General features: G+C 39.3%; 1 long non-coding RNA gene across 1 annotated transcript in view; it reads right to left on the bottom strand.

The window, feature by feature from the left end:
• Positions 1-2,521: 2,521 nt before the first annotated feature.
• Positions 2,522-15,226, bottom strand: part of LOC115292952 — a 28,136-nt gene continuing 15,431 nt past the window's right edge. Inside the window, exons 2-5 of the long non-coding RNA XR_003909256.1 lie at positions 14,038-14,167; positions 5,906-6,005; positions 4,370-4,455; positions 2,522-2,589 (exon numbers count right to left, since the gene is read on the bottom strand). This is a non-coding gene — a long non-coding RNA (uncharacterized LOC115292952). The remainder of the gene's footprint in view (positions 2,590-4,369; positions 4,456-5,905; positions 6,006-14,037; positions 14,168-15,226) is intronic.

Here is a 15,226-nt window from a genome sequence, read left to right as displayed (position 1 = left end):
TTTAGCCAAACTGGACTTCCACTCCTCCATGACAGCAAGGCCAGAACAGTGTGGGTTTCGGACAAAGGAGAGCCCACGGTTACCTTACATTCAGCCCTCTTTCACTCACTGTCATTACTGCCTCTCTGGTCTCCAACAGACATTTGAGACTGACCCTTGGAAACAACTCTGCTCTATAGAAACTGAGCAAGGACCAAAGGGAGAGAAGTCAGACAGCAGCTAACGGGAAATACAGAGTTGTAAAGGAATTCTTCCTTTGAATATGTTTTAGGCTGTGAAGGAGATGTCTACAGAAAAAGAGAGGGTAGAAATATGGAAGAGAGGATTAAGGAACATAATTCTGGAACAGAAAAAAAAGAGATCATATAAAGAGCACAGACTTAACCTCCCTCTTGCTCTGGAACAGAATGGAAGGAGACAGGATGGTTCAGATATAATTTCTCAGTTTACACAGAAGGCTAAAGAGTCGCTGTCTGAGAACTCCATATTATCTGTGCATAAGAGGTAAGATCATCTACCGAAAGTGAAGCAGCACTAACAGGAAATTCAGAGGAAGAGTGAACGTTTAAGTTAGCAACCCACTGTGGGTAATGGGAGCAGGGAATCACTGAAGCTGGAAGGGGAATTTTCTTTTTTTTCTTAATTTTTAATGTTTTTATTTTATTTTTGACAGAGAGAGACAGCATGAGCAGAGAGGGTCAGAGAGAGAGGGAAACACAGAATCCAAAGACAGGCTCCAGGCTCTGAGCTGTCAGCACAGAGCCCGACACGGGGCTCAATCCATGAACTGTGAGATTGTGACCTGAGCTGAAGTCAGATGCTTAACTGACTGAGCCACCCAGGCGCCCCAGGAAGGGGAATTTTCAAGTGATTCTGGGAGCCCTGCTGAAGTCAGGGAGCAGAGAGGGCAAGATAGCAGCCTCTGTAATAGTGTGATGTACTGGGCTTCTTCCCTGCAGCTGCCAGGAGAGTCACAGGAATAAGAGAAGTCGGTGTTTGGATGGGTCTACATTTCCAAGGTAAATAGAGAAGAAGGTCAAGTAGGTAGAGATGCTGAGGTTGTTAAAGAGTGACTGAAGTGACTTACCAAGAGGGCATCAGGTAATCTGACTCTGAACTCTACATTTTTCCGGCCATCACTCTTCATCTCCATGAGATGCACAGAAATCCAAGGATAAGTCTCTACTTTTCTGACATGACAGACAGGTGGGGTCTTCTGGCCCTGGAAACCCTGCTGGGAATCACCAGGAAGTCACCCATATGTGGTTAGAGAAGCTGGTTGCTTTCACTTCTGTTGCCTCCTTGCCTTCCCTTTGATTCCCCATTTCCTCGTGTCAGCTGTTTTTGATATTCTATGAAAGTCTCCGAAGTAAGACAAGAGCAGGCATATTTATATATCATCATCTCTAAACCTGCCAGTTCAAAGGAGGACAAATAAACAACTGTTATACAAGTTCTGTGTGTTGTTAAAGAGACAGAACTGTCGACACTGATATTTCTGGCTTCAAATTACCACCTTTGTAATTGTAAAAGACTCTATTGTGCATCCTGTGGATATTCATTAAACAATCATGATGATAAAAACACCAATTATTTTTACTCTTTCTATTAACACCGAAACATTTGAGACTTCAGAATGTAAATACCAAGAATACTACCTGCAGGGTGGACCCACTGAAAATCAGAGTTCGTGACTTCAACTATATATTAAAACTCATCATATAGAAGTGATTATTATTGCCATTAAAACTATTTGTGTTTCCACACTGATTTCTTTTTCAACTGACTTTTTCACGCATTCTTTACTTCATTCAGTTCACCTAAGTGAATATGCTAAGTGCAGACTTGGAAGGAGTATAATCCAAAACATGTAATGGGTTTGAAACAGTAATAGAGCAAACTCTCAGCAGTCAGTGGAAAGTTTTTAAGGTCTGCTTTAGCAATTGGGGAAAAGTTCTTAATGGAGGGAGGCAAGAAAGAACGGGAGAGAAAGAAAAAGTTAAGTAATGGGGGAAATGTATTCCAGGCCACATTCATCTCAGAAAGCACATTTCCTCTGTTTAAACTTGGGGAATAGGGAGAGGAAAGGCATTCAGGAGTCTATAAACCCATCTCTGTTACAACCACAGAAGGCATTTTGTAAAAGTCAGTCACCGTTTGCAAATGATTTCCATTCAACTAGTCTCAACTCTACATTATACAATTCTATACCATAATAAAAAGGAATAAAAATGGGAAAAACCCTAAAAATATCCATTTGGTTAGTTCCACGTAGTAAAGTAAGACTCTTCACTGAACTTTAATTACAAACTTAGTGTAGCTGTATAAAAACAGACCAGGATATACTTTAATTGTCTATCAGTTTTGCTACCAAAAAAAAAGTTTCATTCAATAAAGGCCTGTAAGTATCAATATGAAACATGAAACATAAAAGTAAGGGATGTTAAATCCTCAAGATGGAAAGAGAGTCCTGGTGTACCCAGATATTTCATGAGCCACCTGTTAGCTTTTTATCCAATACCTCGTGAAAATGCTCTACATTTTGGGCATTCTGGTCCATCCACGCAGTTCAACACATTCATATGCCTTCTGAAACGAAAGTAGATTGAATGGATGACTGAATTGGTCTATATTTAAGTATTATTAGTTTAGCTGCTTAAAAAATGTGCAGTTTAATACAATGGATTCAATTCCTCTTAACTAATTCACTGTTATAGCTGAATTTTAAAGAGAACTTCAAGTATTCATTAAAAATAATGACCTGAACAATATTTGTAATATGAGTCTCATTTTTCTATATTTTAAAAATTGAACTAAATGACTGAGAATGAAATTTCTAGTCTCTTTTCTTGGTGTCCATCAAGTGAGTAGATTCCGTCATAATGTAGACTGACAACCAACATCTGATTTTGATTGATTTGGATAAGCTTCCTCCCCAACAAGACTCTCTTAGGTACTATAAAGTTAAAATAGGTATATAATGCAGTCCCTACATTTATATGTCTATAAACAAGAGCACAGAGGGGCGCCTGGATGGTTCAGTCAGTTAAACAGCTGATTTTGGCTCAGGTCATGATCTCATAGTTCATGGGTTCCAGCCCCACATCGGGCTCTGTGTTGACAGCTCAGAGCCTGGAGCCTGCTTCCATTCTGTGTCTCCTTCTCTCTTTGCCCCTCCTCTGCTCGTGCTCATGCTCATGCTCTGCCTCTCTCTCAAAAATAAACATTAAAAAAAAAACTTAAAAAAATAAAATAAACAAGAACATAGATGGGCAGGGCTTCTGCCCACCCCTCTAGCTCTTTCTTTCTCTTAATGACTACTCTGTCTTCTCATCTTTATATTCTATGCTGGTTTCAGTCACGGCACCCAGCGGTTACAGACTAACACCCTCAGAATCCAGAGAAAGCAAATTCAAGAATGTGTTATTGAGTTACTACCACAAATAATTGACGCTCAATTCTCTGGTAACTTCTGAGAACATTTATGAAATATATTCCAGTCTGCCCAGCTGAGGTACAAAGGAGGGAAGCATTACCCATGGGTTTCTGCCTCCACTGTTCATGGAACCCTACAGGCATTAACTCAGCCGCATTCCATGTTCCACATATGTGAAGGCTGAGCAGATGTTCTTCCCTTAGTACCAAAAGGTCTTAAGGAGGAAGCAAGAAGTGTGCAGCATGAGTGCAAAGCAAGACGCCATCAGGGTTGCTTCTAAGTGGAACCAGGCTGAATCTACTTGGACCTGGTCACCACAGCCGTGCCTGGAACATCCAGTGGGGCTGTGAATGGCACACAGAATCACAGTCATGATCACGGACAATTTACCAAATGGTTCTGCCAAGAATAGCTCTGATGTAGCTCGTGATAGAAAGTACTATGATTTAAAAGATGAAAATGTTCATATCCAGTATACATCCAATAAGTTTTTCTAGCTAAAATATGCTATTTTGACTCTGCCTAAGTCATTTCAGGCATCAACCTTTTGACATTCATGATGTATTTTCTGAGTAATATTTGATAAGGACTCATTCCTATCTCTTTTATAATTACAACCAATGAATCTTCTTTAATTATCTTTCCTATATCCCTCACACAATAATGAAGTTTACAGAATAATGCAACCAAACAATCAAAATAGAGCATATCCCAAGCCCAAAAGGCTTTCTTTCTTAGTCACATATTCTTCCTCTGTCTTAATCTGTTTCCTACCTAAGTCCCTCCTTTCCAGCCCCACAAAGAAGTTTATTTTCATCATTTTTGTCATTAATCCAATTTCTAAGAAAGCGAAATTCTGAGAAATGAGAAATTATGATTTCCCAACAAATAATATATACAGTTAGCTTTTTAAGATAAGAATTATAATCTTACCTGAGCAGGGCACCAGTTAGGATTTGTAGTCTTGTTTTTCTCAACTTATTGGCTTACTCTGAATGCAAGAAATCCTTAAATGGGGCCTGGATTAAAGATAAAAGGAGATCCCAAGAAGGAATAAAACATGGGCCAAAGTGCTCACATCTGGCTCTATTGCCCTGGAGAACATCTACTCTTAGTGAAAAGACATAAGCAGTTAAAAACTAGACTAGTAAGATTTCTTGGATAAAATTCTCAATCTTTGCTGGAAAATGACATTACCAGATGTCTTTCTTCTACTCCTCTATTCCCTAAATAGATCAAAGCTTCAATATAAATAAAAAGGAAAGGGATAGAGAAGAAGGAAATGTCTCTGAACTATACTGGGAAACAGGCCCATCAATGATCTTGATGAAGTAAACCAGTGATTTCTCTTAATAAACTGATACCCAGCCCTTCTAAAATCATTTAGAAGCAAGAGGTCTATTTTTCTTTTAAAGGCTACGAATTCTTACATGTCCATAAAACATTTTTTAAAAAGATTTACAGTAGGTCCATGAGAAAGTATTTTTATTCCTCACTATTTAAGACAAAACAGTGTCAATCGCCTAGATAACATCTTGTACTGTATGAGTCCAAACACACTATCATTTCTCCCCTCCCCACCCTCCAGTTCAGGAAGTTTTAAGAGACCGGTAGATAAAGTCCTTGACCTGGCTAAAGTGAAGAAAGAACAAAGAAAATGGAAGCACTAGGAAACTTTTCAAAGCTTCTTAAAAACAAAACAAAAAATATCTTATTAATATTGCTAAGACCAGCTGAAGTTGGCAGAGATGAGGAACTCTCATTTCTAGTAACCTACAGGAGAATCGCCTGGTTGATTTAATACTTGACATCTAGTGCCTTCCTAACTAGCTGGAAAAAGGGAAGGAAAAAGGGCAGAGGGACATTTTGTCAACACCTACTATGAACCAGTATATAAATATTTTCATATTTATTTTCTCATTTTAGTCTAGCTAATTGTATGAACTGAGTTTCTATCAATAGAAAGCTATGAAATTTTTTTATTTATTTATTTTGAGAGAGAGAGAGAGAGAGAATGAGGGGATGGGCAGAGAGGAAGAAAGATAATCCCAAGCAGTCTCCATGGTGCCAGCACAGAGCCCGATGTGGGGGCTCAGTCCCACAAACTGTAAGATCATGACCTGAGCCAAAATCCAAGAATTGGATGTGAGCTCAAACCAAGTGAGCTACCCAGGCACCCCAGAAGGCTATGAAACTGTAAGGAAGTCCATTTTTGGAGAAATAAGGCAGTAAATCTATGTTAACTACTAATTCATGAAATAACCTTGAGCCATGCACAAAATCTCTCCATGCCTTGGTATCATCATCATCAAACTGAAGCAGTTGGCCTATATAATATTTAAGGTCTAATATTCAATGGCTTAACAGCAGATTTCAATAATCTGATTTGGCCCATTTTTCCATCCACTCTCCCTTCCACCTCACTGGTATTATCAAATACACTTCTTTGCAATATCTCCTTTTACTTACGCAATATCAGTTATTCCAACCAGAGAGATAAGAGGACTCCAGGCTCACAGAATGGGAAATTCATTCAAGCACTGGATGGTAGAGGCCACCTCCTGAGAAACTGCACAAAAGACACATAGAGGACATTCAGGACATTTTTCTTCTAGCCAAACTTTCTATATATTTGTTTCAGAATAAACACTCTTATATACCAATAGTATAATCCTAAGAGCCACTGTGGTCATCTGTTTTTAAGCACATTTAGTATTGAGTAGTATAGTATTGAGTTCCAGAAATTAAAAGTCTTGAACAGGAAACCAGGCTTATACAAAGAACTATCCATCACAGTAGTGGACCTGGCTCTCACTTTCCTCTCTTACTCTCCCACAAAGACTAAGTTAAGTTAATTACTCAGACCCAAGCTCCTAAATCAAGAAGTAAATTTGCTTGAGGCACATGTGGCAAAGAAGGACACAGATTCTGTCCCTGGACCCAAAGAAGCTAAGGTGAATCCTTCAAGGTGAAGGATATAGACAGTGGCAGATGTAATGAAAATGGCTTTTCCTGGCCGACAGACTGGCTGGCCATGTAGGTGCCCCACCTCATGAGGGCTATTATAAAGAGACACTAGAATTGTATCTCTGGCACTTACTGAGAAAAGAAAAATGTAGTAGCACTGGAGTGTAATATCTAAGGCTCAGTCCTTTTCTCCTATCCTTAGGGTAATAAAAATGATACCAACTACATTTAATAAATTCTTAGCATGTGAAAAGCACACTACGAATTGCTTTACAAGCTTTGTGCCTTATTTAAATCTGTCAATGACCCTATCAAGGAGATTCTATAATTCTACGTCTTAGTGTTTTATCACCCTCATCTTGTAGATAAGAAAACTCACTATAAAAGAGAGGAAAGCAATGGCCCAAAGTTATATTATTAATAAAGACAATACTAATACTCACAATCTGTGCTTTAATAAAAAGAGTAGTCTTTGTAGACAGAATCTGATGTCCTAGGTGTTGGGAAGGCTTTCTTTTTTCTTTTTTTTAATCTTTATTTTGGAGAGAGAAAGAGTGCAAGTGGGGGAGGGGCAGAGAGGGAGACACAGAATCCAAAGCAGGCTCCAGGCTCTGAGCTGTCACCAGAGAGCCTGATGCAGGGCTCGAACTCATGAACCATGAGTTCATGACCGGAGTCGAAGTTGGACGCTTAACCAACTGAGTCACCCAGGCTCCCCGGGAAACCTTATTTTAAAAAGATATTCTAACAACTAAAGTAAGAGCTATTGGACATCCAGCTTGAAGGCTAAGGGTCTACACCAATTAAATCCCTTAATTACCCTAGATGGTGCTTTTATTATTCTTGAACCCTGAATCCCTTTCATCTTAGAGTCTCTTTAACTTTAGGATATAATAAACAAAGCTGGAATTTGTTATTTGCCTATCAGTCCGTAGACATAGGAGAACCCAACAGAAATCCTGACCCCCAAATGGGAGTCTAAAATACAAGTGGGCCAGTGTATGTCAAGGCCTCATGAGATTACCAAGTGAATCATTTGTTAATAATTCCTACACAGTAGGAGGGGTGGAGGGAGAACTCCATTTGCAGGCTCATTTCTGGCAGCTTGTTCAAGTTTTCTTCTTTGAGCTGTCACTCAGGCATCAAATTGCCTACACTTAGGATGCCCCGTGGGAGACTGCAGCTACTTTAGTAAGTGAAAACGTTGCTAGCGGTAATACTACTTTCAAGTCTAATGCTAACAATGAATGTAATTTTAAATAGATAAAGTTAGATGTGTGTATATATTGTATTATACATAGAATACATACATTATATAGATAGGCATAAACATAGATATGCATTGATATAAGTATAAACATAGGTCTAGACATAGATATGCATTGTCAGGGTTCATTGCCAGCTCCCAGGTCAGATTACATGCACTTCCTAAACTTCTGAATCTGTACAATGGTAACTATGGTAACTATGATAGATAGAGGGCTTAAAATGAAGATATTTGGAGTTTAACCATGGCAAACTCCCTTGGCTCCCTGAGCTCCCTGAAGCCTGCCCCATACACCTGGTCTGCACACGGTGTGACATCCCACATCCCATTCTATCTTGTGATGTTTTATAGACTTTCAAGCTTAGGATATGGTTTGTGGACCAAGGATTTATTCTGTAGGATCAGTGTGATTATAGCATTACCTTTATCTTTGACTAACTGATGCTTGATGTTGGAGAAGACATTACTGCTCTGGATACTAACCCTAGAGCAAAGATAAAAAGAGAACCTTGACCCAAAGAGGAATTATTTAATGTGCTGATTGGCAAAAGCAAATATGCAACTCTCTCACAGATGTAAAGATGAGATTCTGAATGAAGCCCTAAAAATAATACCTAGGTTATTCACCGTTTGCCCTTTTACACTAATGGTTCCCATTGTTACACGATGTGGGATTACATGACTATTGGAAGAAGCTGCATTAAGAGGGGATATATAAGGAGAGATTTGTTGTATGTGAATAAGGAGCTCCAACACTAATGCTGCATGGAAGGCAGTCAGGCCATCTAATAGGGACAGCTGCCACTCAACTTCAGTTATTAGTGACCTACGAAATCAAAGCCTAATGTCAGATCACCCAATTTTTTCAAGAAACACAGATCGAAATTTATGTGGAAAACCTTAAGATTCTCTTAAATACTGACAACCATCTAAAATGATTTTTTTCGAGGCACCTGGGTGGCTCAGTCAGTTGAGCGTCCGGTTTCAGCTCAGGTCATGATCTCATGGTTTGTGGGTTCGAGCCCCACGTCAGGCACTGGCTGACAGCTAACTCAGAGCCTGGAGCCTGCTTCGGATTCTGTGTCTCCCTCTCTCTCTGACCCTCCCCTGCTCATGCTGTCTCTCTCTGTCTCTCAAAAATAAATAAAAAACATTAAAAAAATTTTTTTAAATGATTTTTTTCAATACTGTGCAAACCAAATACTTATGTCAGCAAACCAGTTGCTGACAGCTAGGAGCCTGGAGCTTGCTTAGGATTCTGTGTCTCATTCTGAACCCAGAATGAGAATAATGAGTACAAAGGTAAGAGAGATAAAAATAGAGAGGGAGAAATAGAAAAATAAAAGGAGAGAGGGAGAGAGAGAGAGAGAAAGAGAGAGATTTCAATTGGTTTTCCAAAACTGAAATGATTCTGGTTGGTTTCTTATTGGTTTATGGTTAGATCAAATCCTCTGAAATTAAAAGACTGTGTGCCATAATTTTGTGTCATTGAGAAAACTTGCAATTTCCTTTTAACTCTCATTTCCAGTTTGAGTTGAATGAGTCCATCCCACCCGAATTTTCAGCAAGATGACAGAAAGACACTCATCTTTGTGACTGCCAGAGAAGAAATGAAATCAAAGGCAAAAAGCTACTCATAACAAATGACTTTTTTAATAAGTCCACAGAATGGAGGGGTTGGGTGGGTTTAACTTAACATTCTGTCTTTTAATTGCAGGTGAATTGGCTCTAAGAGACGTGTGCGTGTAGTAGGCACATAACAGCTAAATGCCATCAGTTTTTTATAAATACGCTGAATCCAAACCTATGGCTGCTGATTTCATCATATTTTCCCATAACCAGCTGAAATGTGGCCAAAGGCAGGAAATGTATCTGCTGCTAAATCAGAAGTTGACATATAAGCAAGGCTATAAGGAAGGCTGCAACCATAACATATTTCAGCTTCATATGACCATGGAAGTCAACCTCTTTGGGTGTACCTAGGACAAGTGAGCACTTGTAAAATCTAAGTCTATAGTTAATTCAATGACAATCACAAGGCTAATAGTTTCACCTATCTTTGGAAATACACTTAACCTGCTTAGAGTTTAGTAGGTCTTAGGAAATATTCCACACTGCTGGCTAATATCCTACAATGGTATTTCTGCCCAATTTTTCTATAAAAACTATTCTCTTGGAGACCTAATTATCCCCAATTTGAAAAAAAAAACTTTTAAATTTGATCTCTGTTGGCTTCTGTCTCATATGTGACCCTGTTGCTCATTTCTGCCTTTCTTAGATTCCCTCTTTTCCTGGCTTCCTGGATCACTCTGGTTTTCTTTTTTTCTCTGACCACATACTGTCTTCAACTGACCCCTTCTGTGACAACCTACACATGTACTGCCATCAGTCATAGCAATAACAACAGCTAATATCATTGATTTTTAAAAACTCTATTATCTTATTCAATCCTCCCATCCACTCTATGAGGCAGGGGTTATTATCCCCAAAATGTAAAAATGGAAGCTAACCCCCAAAAGTTAAATAACATCCCCAAAGACACAAAGAGGCAGAATCAAGATTTCAACTCAAGTCCACCACATTTCATATACTTAACCTCTATTCTATAATGCTTTTTTCTCCTCTTTTTTAGAATCATAACTACTTTCCTACTACCTCTCTGAATTCCAAATCTCATTTTCATTTACCACAACTTTCTGGGGTATCAGCCTGCACAGCTTTTTCATGCTCAGCATCACCATTAGATGTCTTTCTAGCCCTCAAACTGAATAACAAAATTGGGCTCATTTTCTCTCCGCAATCTTCCTACATCCCAATTTCTGTTAATAGTATTTACCCAATAAAGCAGTTTGGTAAAATATGCCTGGGAAACTATTGTATTCTTTTATCGTGAAGAAAGGGTCTCATCAAAATGACTTAACTATTATGGAGGAAATAATCGAAATGGTGCTCTAGCCAGCAAGCTAGTTGTTGGCTGTTTATTGAATTCAGGATGGCCCTAGAAAACACTGAGCTAATTCCAACTCAAATAAACAGAGGACTTCAGACTATGCCCAGAATTAGACAGGATGAATAAGTATATAAATTGAGCAGTTCTGTCCTCAACTTCCACAAATCAGGAAGCCCCAGGCAGTACAAGTCCAGGCCAAAATGTACAGAGGTCAGCTAAGAGCCAGCCAGATGTAGGAGTGGAATCAGTTAAACAGTCATTAATCTTGTAGCATTCCTTCTGAGCCGGGCCAAAATGACAAAGTCACCTGACCAAGAATGTTACAAGCAAACCATCTATAAGGCTGGCAGCCATGGCTCCCGAGGCAGAAGTAAGAGTTGGCCTGGATGACTTAATTTTCTTTCTGAACAAATCATTGAATACTGCACTGCATCTAAAAATGCTCGGTACTGTGAGTTGACATGTTCTAGTTATCCAACTATTCTGGAAAGCTTTTTGCAGCATGTATTATAACCCAATAAAATGTTCATATTTTTTAAGGTAGTTAATCTCCTCCTGAAGAGTTACATATCATGTAACTAAAGAGGACATACATAGACATCATCTAGGTATCTTGGCCACATCATTTAATGATACTAAAAATTGGGGAACAACCTAGATGGTGAACAAGGGGAAGATGTTTAATTAAGCATGGTAAGACACTTGACTGGGAAGCTATTTTTGAAAAATAATAATTCACAGGCAGAATTAGCAATTTTTTAAAAATATTATTTGAGAGGTGAAAAAAGTAAAATACAATATTATACCTATGATACAATTAAAACTATGTAAAAATATACTTCATGTAAAAAATATGAAAAAAAATCCTATAGCGGCAGAATTGTAGATACTTTTAATTTAACTTTTAATGAAAAAGCAACTTACTGAATAGGAGAAGACATTTGCAAATGACAATTAAAAAATGGGCAGAAGACATGAACAGACATTTCTCCAAAGAAGACATACAGATGGCCAGCAGACAGATGAAAGATGTTGAACATCAATCATTATCATGAAATATAAATCAGAACTACAAGATATCACCTGACACCTGTCAGAATGGCTAACATAAAAAACACAAGAAACAAGTGTTGTTAAGGTGTGGAGAAAAAGGAACTCTCTTGTACTGTTGACAGGACTGTAAACTGCAGCCACTCTGGAAAATGGGATGGAGGTTCCTCAAAAAGTTAAGAATAGAAGTACCCTATAATCCAGTAATCACACTACTGGGTATTTACCCAAAAAAATATGAGACACTATTCAAAGGAACATATGCACCCTACATTTACAGAAGCATTATTTACAACAGCCAAATTGTGGAAGCAGCCCAAATGTCCATTGGTTGGCAAAGGAAGGGCAGAAGAAGAGAGAGAATTATACTCAGCCATTAAAAAGAGTGAAATCTTGGGGCTCCTGGGTGGCTCGGTCAGTTAAGTGCCTGACTTCAGCTCAGGTTATGATCTCACAGCTCGTGAGTTCAAGCCCCACATCGGGCTCTGTGCTAACAGCTCAGAGCCTGGAGCCTCCTTCTAATTCTCTCTCTCTCTTTCTCTCTCTCTCTCTGCCCTTCTCCCACTTGTGATCTCTCTCTCACAAATAAATAAATACATTAAAAAAAAGAGTGAAATCTTGCCATTTGCAACAACATGGATGGAGCTAAAGAGTATAATGCTAAGCAAAATAAGTCAGAGAAAGATAAATACCATATGATTTCACTCATACGTGGAATTTGAGAAACAAAACAAATGAACAAAGGGGAAAAAAGAGAGTGAAGCAAACCAAGAAACAGTGTCTTAACTGTAGAGAACAAAGTGATGGTTGCCAGAGGGACAGTGGGTGGGAAGATGGGTGAAGATGGGGATTAAGGCACATACTTGGGGTGCGCACGGGTGATGTGCGGGGTTGTTGGGTCACTGTTTTGTATGCCTGACACTACTGTGACACTATAGGTTATCCATACTGGAATTAAAATAAAGTAAAATAAAATAAAATAAAATAAATAATTTTTAAAAGACCACCATTCAAAGAAACATAATCCAGTTTAATGCCACTTTTAAGTCACAATACTCATATAAGCACCCAAGTCAGTCCCTCCTCCATGAAGCACCCCTTTAGAAAGCGCTGGGTAATCTAGATAACTGACCCCGAGTGACCCTCCTTTTCCTTCTCTATGCCCAAATTCCATCACTGTGCTTTCTGTATGAGTTTTATTGTTGCTATTTTTAAGTGCTGTAGGAGATTGTTTTATTATTTTCTCTAAATTTTTTAAGTATAGTTGATACACGACTGTGTGTTGTGTTGGTTGCAACTGACCCATGTGGTGACTCACCTTCTCTATGAGTTATGTGGTGCTCACCACAATGGTAGCAGCCATCTGTCACCATACAACGTGGTTACATTATCATTGACTATATGCTCCCTATGCTGTGTCTTTGATTCCTGTGACTTATTCGTTCCATAACTGGAAGCCCATGGCTCCCACTCCCCTTTGTCCATTTTGCACATCCCCCAATTCCACTCTATGCTTTAAATTTGCCAGTAAAAAGTGAATCTGCAAACCCGTAGCTACTCTGCCCATGGACCAGCAGCACTTTCTCTCTCCTTCTTAATCTCTCTCTCTGAGACCTCCCAGAATGGCCATCGGGCAGGCCCCATGCTCTCCAGGACCTGTGAGTAATAAACTTTAAGTTTAAAAAAAAATCCTTAGGGCGCCTGGGTGGCTCAGCCGGTTAAGCGTCCAACTTCGCCTCAGGTCTTGATCTCACGGTTCATGGGTTCGAACCCCACGTTGGGCCCTGTGCCAACAGCTCAGAGCCTGGAGCCTGCTTCAGATTCTGTGTCTCCCTCTCACTCTGCCCCTCCCCTGCTCATGCTGTGTGTGTGTGTGTGTGTGTGTGTGTGTGTGTGTGTGTGTCTCTCTCTCTCAAAAAGAAATTAACATAAAAAATTTTTTTTAATTCTTTTCATTTTTATTTTCTTTCATGCTGCTATTAGGTTGTTTGTGCAACAACATTTCATTTATGAACAACTGGTGTTCACCCTGTAGATACAAAGCCCCACAACAGTTGCAGGGAGCTTTGCAGATGCGGCTGCACTCTCTCCGTTTTCCTCCTCTTGGGTTCCCCACCGCCATTTGAAATTGCTGCTTGGCACAAGATTGATTCTGTTCTAACAACGTGGGAAGCTTCTGAGGTCATCCAAATAAAGCATCCAGAAAATGGAAGGGTGACATCTGGTAATGAGACTGTAAAATGACTGAAAGATAATACTCCCCCTCCCATGCAGGCATTTCCTACCTTATCTAATGCTTATCATTAGCCAGTATCACTGGATTCAACCATTATTAATTTGCCTTGTGCCCTTGGACAAGGTATTCACCTTCTGTTTCCTTGTCCACAGTCCACGGGAACAAGCACACACACAGGTGCAGGTGCGGATCTGTAAGGTCTTGTCCTCGTCAAGCCTCCCGTAATTGCTCTGTCATCCTCATGAAAATGGAATATAGAGTCTGGAGGAAAAATAAATTGACACAACCTTTTCTGAGGGCAACTAGGCAATATATATCAAGAGCCTTAAAAACGCCCATACTCTTTGAGATAGCAATTCCATGTCTGCTTTGTGTTTTCCTAAGGAAATAATCACAGGTGCCCACAAAGCCTTATGAACCAGGACATTTGCCTTATGTACAATGATGAAAGGAAGGAAGGAAGGAAAGAAGGAAGGAAGGAAGGAAAGAAAGAAGGAAAAAAGGGAGGGAGGAAGGAAGGAAGGAGCCTAGCAAACACAAATCATTTAAGTAACTGTGCTGCAGACATGTGATGTATTTTGAAATCATTAGAAAATATGTTTTAAAGGAATGTTTAATGATACAAACACAGTGTTCAGCATATAAAAAATAAGTAAAAGAGCCAGTTGCTATATCATGACTAGATTGGATAGATAAATTGATACATATAAACATACGGATATATGACATATGTGTGTATATAAAGAGAAAGTGAGGGAGAGAGGAAAAGGCAAAAAGAGACTACCTTTAAGTCTTTGCTTTCTGTGTGAACTTTGACAAGTTACTTAGTTTCTCTGTGCCTCCATTTTCCCACTATAAAATTGAGATAATAACAGTATTCACTTGGGGCACCTGAGTGGCTCAGTCGGTTGAGCACCTGACTCTCGATTCCAGTTCAGGTCATGGTCTCACAGTGTGTGAGTTCAAGCCCGGTGCCCGGCCCTGCACTAACAGTGTGGAGCCTGCTTGAAATTCTCTCTCTCTCCCTCTTTCTCTGCCACTCCCCAGCTCATGTTCGCTCTCTCTCTTTCTCTCTCTCTCAAAATAAATAAACATTTTTAAAAAATAGTATTTATTTAATAGAATCACTATGAGGCCTGAGTTAATAATTTAAAGTTCTACCTCAGTGTCGAGCCTCTACCATGCACACACAGTAGATATTGGCTGGAGACTCAACTGACACAAGAGGAAACGGTATGAAAAGTCCTTTAGTGCCTGTTCACTGAAACCACTGCACATAGCATATTTATTAAGGTCTCACGACAATCCTCAAGAAATATT

The sequence above is a fragment of the Suricata suricatta genome, chromosome 5 (genome assembly GCF_006229205.1).
Source record: "Suricata suricatta isolate VVHF042 chromosome 5, meerkat_22Aug2017_6uvM2_HiC, whole genome shotgun sequence".
Lineage (NCBI taxonomy): Eukaryota > Metazoa > Chordata > Mammalia > Carnivora > Herpestidae > Suricata > Suricata suricatta.
Note: the sequence above shows the minus strand (reverse complement) of the source record. Positions and strands in the feature narration are given on the sequence as shown.